The sequence below is a fragment of the Giraffa tippelskirchi genome, chromosome 4, assembly GCF_054371585.1.
Source record: "Giraffa tippelskirchi isolate mGirTip1 chromosome 4, T2T-mGirTip1v1.2.pri, whole genome shotgun sequence".
Lineage (NCBI taxonomy): Eukaryota > Metazoa > Chordata > Mammalia > Artiodactyla > Giraffidae > Giraffa > Giraffa tippelskirchi.
This window is the reverse complement of record NC_137278.1, coordinates 61,132,504-61,143,040: the sequence shown is the minus strand read 5'-3', so window position 1 is coordinate 61,143,040 and position 10,537 is coordinate 61,132,504. Positions and strand designations below refer to the sequence as shown.

Sequence of the window (10,537 nt, the reverse complement as noted above, 5' to 3'; positions counted from 1 at the left end):
ATTTGAGTCCAACAGGCTCTATTAGGGATCTGAATGCCAGCATACCCCATACACTACCACATAAATGATGACAGATGTATGCCCCTAGTATCTCCTCCTATCTTCCCAGCTCTGGGCAACTGTAGTTAATTGAAAAAGAGGAAAGAGGAAATTGAGTTTGGGATGGAGTCAGTTAGAGATGAAGGGAAAATCTAAATAAAAGGCTTTGATATTAAGCCTGTCCCAAACCAGTTGGCGGAGTTGACATAAGTACTACGTGGGGGCTGAAAGAGCAATGATTCTGCAGAGCAGTGAGCCAGAGAAGGAACATGACTGACGGGTGGCTTAACCCCCAGGGAGATGAAGTGCATCTCAGCTTCTTTGGACTCCAGTGAACCCCCAAGAATTGGAATGGGGTTTCAGCACAGCAAGATGCAGGTGGCTGTCCTGTCACCCCAAATATTACCACCTCCTCCTCATCCAGCAGAAATACATTGAATCCGCTATTGGACATACATTGTTTGTTTTCTCTCCCTTTCTCTCAGAAGAGTTACCTAAGACATAAGCCTGGAACACATAAACCTGACTATACTTTTCTTCTTTCAGTTTCTCTCTTTCCCACCTGGAGTCCAGATTCAATGCACCACTTTAAGGGTCTTCAAAGGAAAAAAAAAGACTAACAGCAACTGTTATCCTGTCACTGTGTCAAGCCCTTTACTTATAACATCTAATTTAATCTTCACAATAGCCCAGTGAGGTTAATAACACCTGGATTTTAGAGATGAGAAAATAAAAACTTGGAGAAGAAAAGGAAGTAGCCAAAGACCCACCAGTTAGAAAGCAGCTCAACCTGATATGGTCACAAGTCTGTCAGAAGCCAGAGTGTGTACACGAGCCCGCTTGCAAGCCACTTCTAAGCAAACGGGGTCCATAGCTAGCATAACCTCAATCGCTGCTCTGCCCAGGACAGAACTACTTTATACTTGTGTCCCAGTTTCCCATTCACTTGACATCTGCCCTGGGCAAGAGTTTCCTAGTTGGCTGATGTGGTCACGTCGCACAGACCACAGCTCACTGGTATGTGCTTAGTCGCTCAGTTATGTCCGACTCTTTCTGACCCTTTGGACTGTAGCCCAGCAGGCTCCTCTGTCCATGAAATTTTTCAGGCAAGAGTACCCGAATGGGTTGCCATTTCCTTTTCCAGGGATCTTCCCAACCCAGGGATTGAACCTGCATCTCCTGTGTCTCCTGCATTGCAGGTGGATTCTTTACTCGCTGAGCCATTAGGGAAGACCCTCACTGGTATACCGGCCAGGCTTATTCCACTGTGGTTCCAGTAGCCGGAATAGAGCTTCAGCTCTCATCCCAGGTGCCCAGGCAGTGATAGTGGCAGAGTCAGGAAGGTGGGACACCTGTCCCAGGCTGAGTGCTGAGTGCTCTCAAGACAACAGGAGGTATGTAATATCTTTCTCTTCTCCCTGTATTTATTAGCTCAACTTCTCTAGAAATCAGAGAAGGTAAAAGAAGGGAGCAGGAAACCTTTAGTTGAAAATTAATCAATAATTCTGTCTAATCAGATAACTAAACAGTGCCTTGCAATTTTATCTGATTATGCATCTTGCAACAATAACAAGCTGGGGAAGGATATTACTCAATGTTTATAGTTAGCAGAATGAGAGAAGTTGCAAGGAACATTTTTGCAACTCAATCTAAGGGAGAAAAATTAATAGACCACTAAAGAAGATCTGTCTCAACCTTTGGGTGTGAAATAAGAAAAGCATGGGATATACATATTGCTGAAGAAATGTAGCTCCAGGAAAGAAAGGAAAAAAATGTTGACCAGAAATTCCATAAGTCTAATTCTGATGATACCAGTGTCATGGTAATTCTGCAGATATGAGTGACCCTCTAGGACAATCATCCCATGTGTGCTGTCCCAGAGACATAGGAGGCTTTGATCTAGTGGCCCCACTGCTCAACAAAAGACCTCCTCCAAGTTTACCACTTTAAGGAGTGAGAGAAAGGCAAGGCTGCCCACTGACTCAGCGTGGAAGTGAAATGTGTCACTTCCTCTCAAAGTTCATGGGTCAAAATTTGTCATGTGGTCCTATCTAATTGCCAGAGTGCTGAGAACTAGTCTTCCATGTGCTAAGGTATTAGTAAGCCTATTTAATACCTATTCAGTTCAGTTCAGTCTCTCAGTCGTGTCCAACTCTTTGCAACTCCATGAACCGCAGCACGCCAGGCCTCCCTGTCCATCACCAACTCCCAGAGTTTACCCAAACCCATGTTCATTGAGTCAGTGATGCCATCCAACCATCTCATCCTCTGTCTTTCCCTTCTTCTCCTGCCCTCAATCTTTCCCAACATCAGGGTCTTTTCCAATGAGTCAGCTCTTCACATCAGGTGGCCAAAATGTTGGAGCTTCAGCTTCAACATCAGTCCTTCCAATGAACACCCAGGACTAATCTCCTTTAGGATGGACTGGTTGGATCTCCTTGCAGTCCAAGGGACTCTCAAGAGTCTTCTCCAACACCACAGTTCAGAAGCATCAATTCTTCGGTGCTCAGCTTTCTTTATAGTCCAACTCTCACATCCATACATGACTACTGGAAAAACCATAGCCTTGACTAGACGGACCTTTGTTGGCAAAGTAATCTTTCTGCTTTTTAATATGCTGTCTAGGTTGATCATAACTTTCCTTCCAAGGAGTAAATGTCTTTTAATACCATGGCTACAATCACCATCTGCAGTGAATTTGGAGCCCAGAAAAATAAAGTCTGACACTGTTTCCACTGTTTCCTTACCTATTTGCCATGAAGTGATGGGACCAGATGCCATGATCTTAGTTTTCTGAATGTTGAGCTTTAAGCCAACTTTTTCACTCTCCTCTTTCACTTTCATCAAGAGGCTCTTTAGTTCTTCTTCACTTTCTGCTGTAAGGGTGGTGTCATCTGCATATCTGAGGTTATTGATATTTCTCCCGGCAATCTTGATTCCAGCTTGTGCTTCATCCAGCCCAGAGTTTCTCATGATGAGCTCTGCATATAAGTTAAATAAGCAGGGTGACAATATACAGCCTTGATGTACTCCTTTTCCTATTTGGAACCAGTCTGTTGTTCCATGTTCTGTTCTAACTGTTGCTTCCTGACCTGCATACATATTTCTCAAGAGGCAGGTCAGGTGGTCTGGTATTCCCATCTCTTTAAGAATTTTCCAGAGTTTGTTGTGATCCACGCAGTCAAAGGCTTTGGCATAGTCAAAAAGCAGAAATAGATGTTTTTCTGGAACTCTCTGGCTTTTTTGATACACATTCCAAAAGTCAGCTAGTATTGTTATGTTTGATTTTGTTGCAGATGAGGAAACTGAGGCTTAAAAAATAAGTAAAGTAACTTGCCCAAGACCACACAACATTGTTGTTGTTCAGTCACTAAGTCATGTGTTACTCTTTGTGACCCCATAGACTGAAGCACACCAGGCGTCCCTGTCCTTCACTATCTCACAGAGTTTGCTCAAACTTCGCATTCTCTGTCACCCCCTTCTCCTGTACTCAATCTTTCCCAGCCTCAGGGTTTTTTTTCCAATGAGTCGGCTCTTCGGGTCAGGTGGCCAAAGTATTGCACACACACAACATAGCCAAGCTTTTAATCCAGACTCTCTACCTCTCTATTTATTGGTATCACCAGATCTCATTTTTACCATGAGATCTGTGTAACAAGCTCCTTTATACCCATCCCCATTTCCCACCCCCTCCCCCGCCCATGAAGGAACTGTTTAGAGAAGAGACCAAAAAATCTTATAGAAGGGATAGTTTCTACAATCCTTTTCCTCCTTTGTAGGCTGTGCCCCCTTTACTTTTCACCAACACTTAATGCACATTGACCTTAAAAGAGAGAAGAAAAATATCTATTCTCCCCTCCACAACAAGCACAGACTAGTGATGCCCTTCTGCTGTTTTGCAGAATAGAGAGAAAACAATGGGTCTCTGTATAGAGAGTTCTAAGTCTTTTATCTTTCTACAGATTCAACCACAGTATTGATTCTTTATTGACCTAAACTGTCCTAAGCATGGCTGTGGTTTTTTCTCATATAGTGTATGGGAGAGTTAAGGCAGATACTACTTTAATATTGATTTTTGTGAAAAAGGTGCAGGAAAGAGGGCAATTTGTGTCTGCAGTAGCTCTTCACTATAAAAGATACCATTGTTAAGAGTTTATAGCATTATATCAAGGGTCTTAATCTGTAGCAATCTTTTTTTACAACTTAGAAATAGACTTGGGCAAATGTGTTATTGGTGTTAATGATATTTTGAAGTGAAGCAAATTTGTCAGCCTTTCTAAGTAAACTGCTCAACTTAACTATTTGAGGACTTGACAGGTTGACTCTGAGTGTGCAGAAATCCTACAGTTTATTTATTTATTTGAAAGTCCTTTGGAAAGAACATTTTGTGATATAAACAATGACAACAATGTTGTTCAGTGAGTCTTTGAGAAATGAGAATTATTGTCTAGGGTTGAAATAAGCTATACATCTCTTCCTATGAGAACAGATCTTCTTATTTTAAAAATCCCAGTATTCTGGGTTCTGGAGTTTTGTGTTTGAGAAGAGAGGAGGGGTAAAAAATCACTCAAAAGGAGGCAATTTTAGTGGCCAGAGTAGAATAACCATTGGACTTGTAGGTAGAGTTTTCATATTTTTGAATGAATAAGTATTTTTAGAAACAGATTCTGTTGTATAATACAAAAGCTTCTGAAAATGTTTCAAAAAAGCCCCAAGAGATGATGGCTTTTCTGAATCTAACCAGCTTAATTTGTTTTATTTTTAGCAAGTGCACTAAAAATGGGCATTACACTCTAAGGCTAGAGAGTTTTTCAGCCACTACAATGTGGTTTTATTGAGGTTATTTTCTTCCCTTCACATGGGAACAGCCAAAAAATCAGTGAGAAATATTTATTATGTGTCTCCTGCACACAGAACATTCCCGAGGACACTGGCCATAGAAGAATACAAGACAGTGATGATTTAGAGCCATGACCCCAGGTAATGATGACCAGTGACCAGTATTTTATTCCAAGGCACTAAGCTCTTGGCGGGTGTGGCAAGACTCCTGTTAACTTATTTTTAAAATCTTAAAGGGTAGGGTCCTCCCTCAGCCATTGGATAAATGTTATATGACAGCTCCCAAGGTTAAAAAGATCTAATACTTCTCAAGATTCTGCAAACTACTATCCTTATAGGAGTCTATACACTGTTTAATGATATTAAAATGATGACTTCTGTTGATGAATGCTGTATAAGGGAGCTTTAGCACTGTTGCTGCTGGGCAAAATTCATCTCTTGGGTCTGATTCTTGCAGGCAGATGCCAAGATGTATCAAATATTCAAATTATCACTTCCTTGTAACACCTGGTTTGTGTTTAAAACCCCAAGAAATTCCAAAATAACACCTGCTCTTCAGATCATTAGTTGATATTTTAAACATTTTTCTTTTATCTAATGCTGTTGTTTAGAAATGTATAGTTTGGGACTCCAGTAGGCTGCCTTATATATATTAAAATATCTTAGTGCCTCTACAGGTTATATAAGAAGTCCAGAACAGGGACCATTCCAGAAGGAATAGAAGGACTGGTGATTTGATAACCCCCTTAATCATCTTTTCTTTCTTCCATTTCATTTTAAATCCCATATTGAGTTACCTGACAAAATTTTTAAACGTGCAAAAAAAAATATGTCCCATATTGATCGACTCTTTGACAAAAGAGTAAATTATTCTTACAGTTCATAAATATATTGCATAGTGAACACATGCACAGACACATACACACACATAGATACATACCCCCTCACACATTATGCCACTTGAAAGCTGAACAGCCATGAAAATAAACACAGGCTCATGCGCCAGACTCTTAAAGAAATCAGACACTAAGATACAGTAAGTTTTTATATCCTTTTCTGCTACCCACAATTCTCTTTTTAAAAAGCATTTACTAAAATTCCTACTTTGGGGGAACTTGAACTGTCGAGGAAAAAGTGAAAAAAAAGTGAAGTCGCTCAGTCTTGTCCAACTCTTTGCGACCCCATAGACTGTAGCCTACCAGGCTCCTCCATCCATGGGATCTTCCAGGCAAGAGCACTGGAGTGGGTTGCCATTTCCTTCTCCAGAGGATCTTCCCAACCCAGGAATTGAACCCAGGTCTCCCGCATTGTAGGCAGACGCTTTACCGTCTGAGCCAGCAGGGAATAGAAACCAAATCTTGTGGCTTCAATGATAAGGTGAACTGGAAGCCCCGAATGGACAGTTGGGGAGATCTCCATCTTTGTTGAATTTCTGTGCTTAGGAAGTGAGGGGAAGGCTGATGGAGCAAATGCAAATTTTTGGTATGTCTTGTTCAAATGAAGTCTAACTGTGATCTCAGTGAACAAATGGCGTGCCTTTTCCCCCCAAAGTTTGGACAGCAGTGGACTAACTGGAGCCTGAGAATCAGTGACAGGAGGCTGTCACCAGGAATCAAAAACATCATAAAATTTGGAGCTCAGGGGTATTCATGCCTGCAAGCTTCCTTTAAAAAATCCATGTTCCTCCACTGCGTATATTCTTGTTTTATAAATAAATATTTAATAGCAGTATCATGATATTAAATAGAAGTAACTTTTTTTTTTGCAAATATCTGCATTTGATTTTAAGAAAGTTATTTAAATGAAGAAAACAACACTATTCTGAGAGCCAAAGATAATTTTAAAAAGAGAAAGTTTATACCAAACTCATTTATGAATTTAGATGATTAAATAAAATATTGGTAAAACAGAGTACACCATTGCCAGGTAAGATTTATTCTAAAAATGCAGGGATATTTCAGGTTTTTTCAGTGTACTATATTTTATCACATTAATAGAAAAATCAGAATCATCATAATAGATGACAGTAAGACATTCGGTAAAATTTAAAATTCCCTCACTGCATATATTCTTAGAGAAGGCAATGGCAACCCACTCCAGTACTCTTGCCTGGAAAATCCCATGGATGGAGGAGCCTGGTAGGCTGCAGTCCATGGGGTTGCTACGACTGAGTGACTTCACTTTCACTTTTCACTTTCATGCATTGGAGAAGGAAATGGCAACCCACTCCAGTATTTTTGCCTGGAGAATCCCAGGGACGGGGGAGCCTGGTGGGCTCCTGTCTATGGGGTCGCACAGAGTTGGACACGACTGAGCGACTTAGCAGCAGCAGCAGCAGCATATATTCTTAACAATATCCATCGAAGGAATGGGGGCAAGGGATGAAGAGTAGTCTTGCCTCTTACAGTACATTTTGAAATCTTAGGAAGCATTATTGGTTGTCACAATGATCTTGGCCAAGGCTTCTAGGTAATGCAAAATGAACTCCCCTCTCTCCTACAAAACTCTAAAATTCCCTATGACAACTGCCTGTAAGTCTGCAACTAATCCCACCTAGAACAAATTCTACTTTAACACTTACATATTTGGCACAATTTCAACATACACTGACTTTTTCCAGAGTATTACCACCCTGTAAGTCAAAGGAGGGCACACTTTGTTTCACTGGGTGTGATCCAGGGAATGGTTTACCATTTTGGACAGTCACGTCACCGACCAGCCTATGGTGTTGGATTCACCACTTAATCCACCTGTACTTCTCTGTCTGCATTTATAGCTATTTGACATGCACAGTGACTCTATATAATTTCAAACATTTGATTGCCTTATGATAACATATAACAAAATATGTTTTAGGAAAGAATTATTGAGTCTGATAGCATTGGGAACTACTGAAAATACATATGTACATATATTAAAGGAGTTCAGCTTATCCGTATACTATCTTAGTTCTGAATAGTCACCTTTAATCTTCTTCCTCATACTTGATTACTTCTAATTTCTGACCTGACTCTCTTTTTCATTCTTTAGACTAGGCACTCAACACCCTTTTCCTGGCCACAACCTGGCTACAGTGTCCTAGTCAACCTTACATAAACTTCTTTCTCAAATGAACCCAACTGTGGTACCAACATCAGTTTGTCTCCACCCTAGAGCTAGAGGAAACGATGATGCTAGGATTCAACTTGCTCATTTGAAGACAGTTAAACTCAGAGAGACTTCCCTGGTGGCTCACACGGTAAAGCATCTGCCTACAATGCAGGAGACCCAGGTTCAATCCCTGGGTCAGGGAAGATCTCCTGGAGAAGGAAATGGCAACCCACTCCAGTATGCTTGCCTGGAAAATCCCATGGATGGAGGAGCTGGTAGGCTACAGTCCTGGGGGTCGAAAAGAGTCGGACACAACTGAGCGACTTCACTTTCACTTTCACTTTCAAACTCAGAGAGTTTGTTTAAGACTTGTCAAAGTTTGTACCGTTTTCATAGAGAACACGAGGCAAATAAAATTGTGTCCTGAGAACTAATTCTTTCAATTTCCACATAAGCATTGGAGCCCTGTTCAGTAAAGTTACCTTCAAGAGACTTAATGGCTCCTAGGCTTATAAGACTGTACTGTGCTATGATTGACATCTTCTTTTTTCAGAAATGCTAATAAGCATAATCGAAAGCTCTGTAGAAGAAATGTTGACAGTAATCTTCCAAGTTCCATCCAGGACTGAGGAAGTATAGGCTTTTAGGCTTTGAATGTTCAAGTCCTGTGAGCAAGATTATCTCTATTAGAGACGGATGAGTCTAGCTAAGCCTCATGCTTCTAACCTCTAGTTCACCTCATTAACTTCCTTGCTCTGAGTCCATGCTTACCATGGTTAGATTTGGTTCTCTAAGGGGGAAATAGGATGGTTGCATGGGCAACATCAAGGTTGTCTCATCATTTTTATTGTAAATAAATACATTGACAATCTTTGAAATAAAAAAAAAAATAAATTTCTGCTTGTGGTCTGGCTTTTTCAAGTAGCTTGACTGCAGACTATAGAGAGGAAATGTACTAATTATGCTGGTGCAATGACTTCTCTTCCAAGCAACTAGTATTTTCCACCACATTAACATTCTGGTTTTACCAGTTTCTCTGGGGTTAATTTATATCTAGTTGGTTGACCAAAAAGGTCGTTGGAGTTTTCCTTACCAATTTATGGAAAAACCCAACCCAATATCGGTGCTCGCTAGTTAGACTTCTGATCCTGCAGATCTGAGACAGGTGGTATGAACAGAAATTTCCCCCCAGAATGTAAACTCCATGTGGGCAGGGATTATTGTTTGTTTTATTCACTGCTTTATTCCCAGCACCTAAGAACATAGGCATATATTTTGCATGGATGCATATTTCTCTGGAGGAGAGAGACGTCTAGCTATTCCTCAGGGGGGTACTCCATCCCCACCCACACACACAGTGTCACCACCGTTGTCAGTCACTTCCCTACTGCTGTTAAAACAGCTTGGACTAGGTGTCCTGACTTTGTCTTTCCTTCCCTTTATGAGACTATAGCATCAGCAGGAAAGGGAGTGAATAGCCCCATGCAGGCTTGTTCAGATTCAGAAATGATAAACACGGATAGGGCTGAAATGAGTACTTTTTGTGTGTATGATTTGTCTTCTGGCAGAACTGAAGAATGAGAGGAAAGGGAAGAAAAACAAAGACATTAACAGAAGTTTTCTCTTCTATTCATAGTACTGCTATTACCTTTCATATTGTATTTAGCAGGTAAAAACATGAATCATTTAGGCTGAACTTTATGAAATTAAAATTTAGGAAGGAAGATAAAAGGTGCCAGTTTGATTTGGTAATATATCATTGTCAACAAAATGGTGGGGACCTGGAATAATGACTATGGCTTGAGGAAGGAATGAGAGGATAGATCAATTTTCCTGGAAAATTGAGTCTGAAGGAAAGGAGAGAAGGCTTCCCAGGTCGTGCTAGTGGTAAAGAACCCACTTGCCAATACAGGAGACGTCAGAGACAGGATCCAGGATCCAGGGTTCGAACCCTGGATCAGGAAGATCCCGTGGAGGAAGGCATGGCAACCCACTCCAGTATTCTTGGCTGGAGAATCCCATGGACAGGGGAGCCTGGAGGGATACTACAGTCCATAGGGTCGCAAAGAGTCAGACATGACTGAAGTGACTTTAGCATGCACATAGCTAGAGGAAAGGTTATAGTCAAATGAGGCTTATATTTGTTTTTAAGATAGGACATACTTGAGTACATTTGAGCCTCTAGTCTAGACAAAGAGCCATTAGAGAGTTCCAAACTGAAGATACCGTGGAAAGGGACTAATTGATGAATTAAGATTCTGAATGAGATGGTAGAGGAGAATATCCAGAATGAAGACTCTTCCCAAAGAACCGAGAGGTGGTTTTTGAAGACACTTTCAGCTTCTGTTATAAATTAGAAATCTCACAAGAACTCTCTTGCAAATAGAGATCTTTGGCAATATTGCAAAGAAGTTCATACTATAGCTCTGAAGATACCTAGAGTTCAATCTAAAGTTATTACATAACTTTTCCCAGATACACAGCTGACTCCTACTTGCATTAGTTCATGATATCTAGAGAACTAATAGAGGCAAAATGATACTGTTCTTACTCATTAGAACAACCTTAT

At 40.7% G+C, this 10,537-nt stretch overlaps 1 non-coding gene across 1 annotated transcript; it reads left to right on the top strand.

Moving 5' to 3' along the window:
* Positions 1-8,098: 8,098 nt before the first annotated feature.
* On the top strand, positions 8,099-8,171 carry TRNAC-ACA (transfer RNA cysteine (anticodon ACA)). The gene has a single exon. It is a non-coding gene; the product is annotated as a tRNA-Cys (tRNA).
* The last annotated feature ends 2,366 nt before the right edge of the window (positions 8,172-10,537 follow it).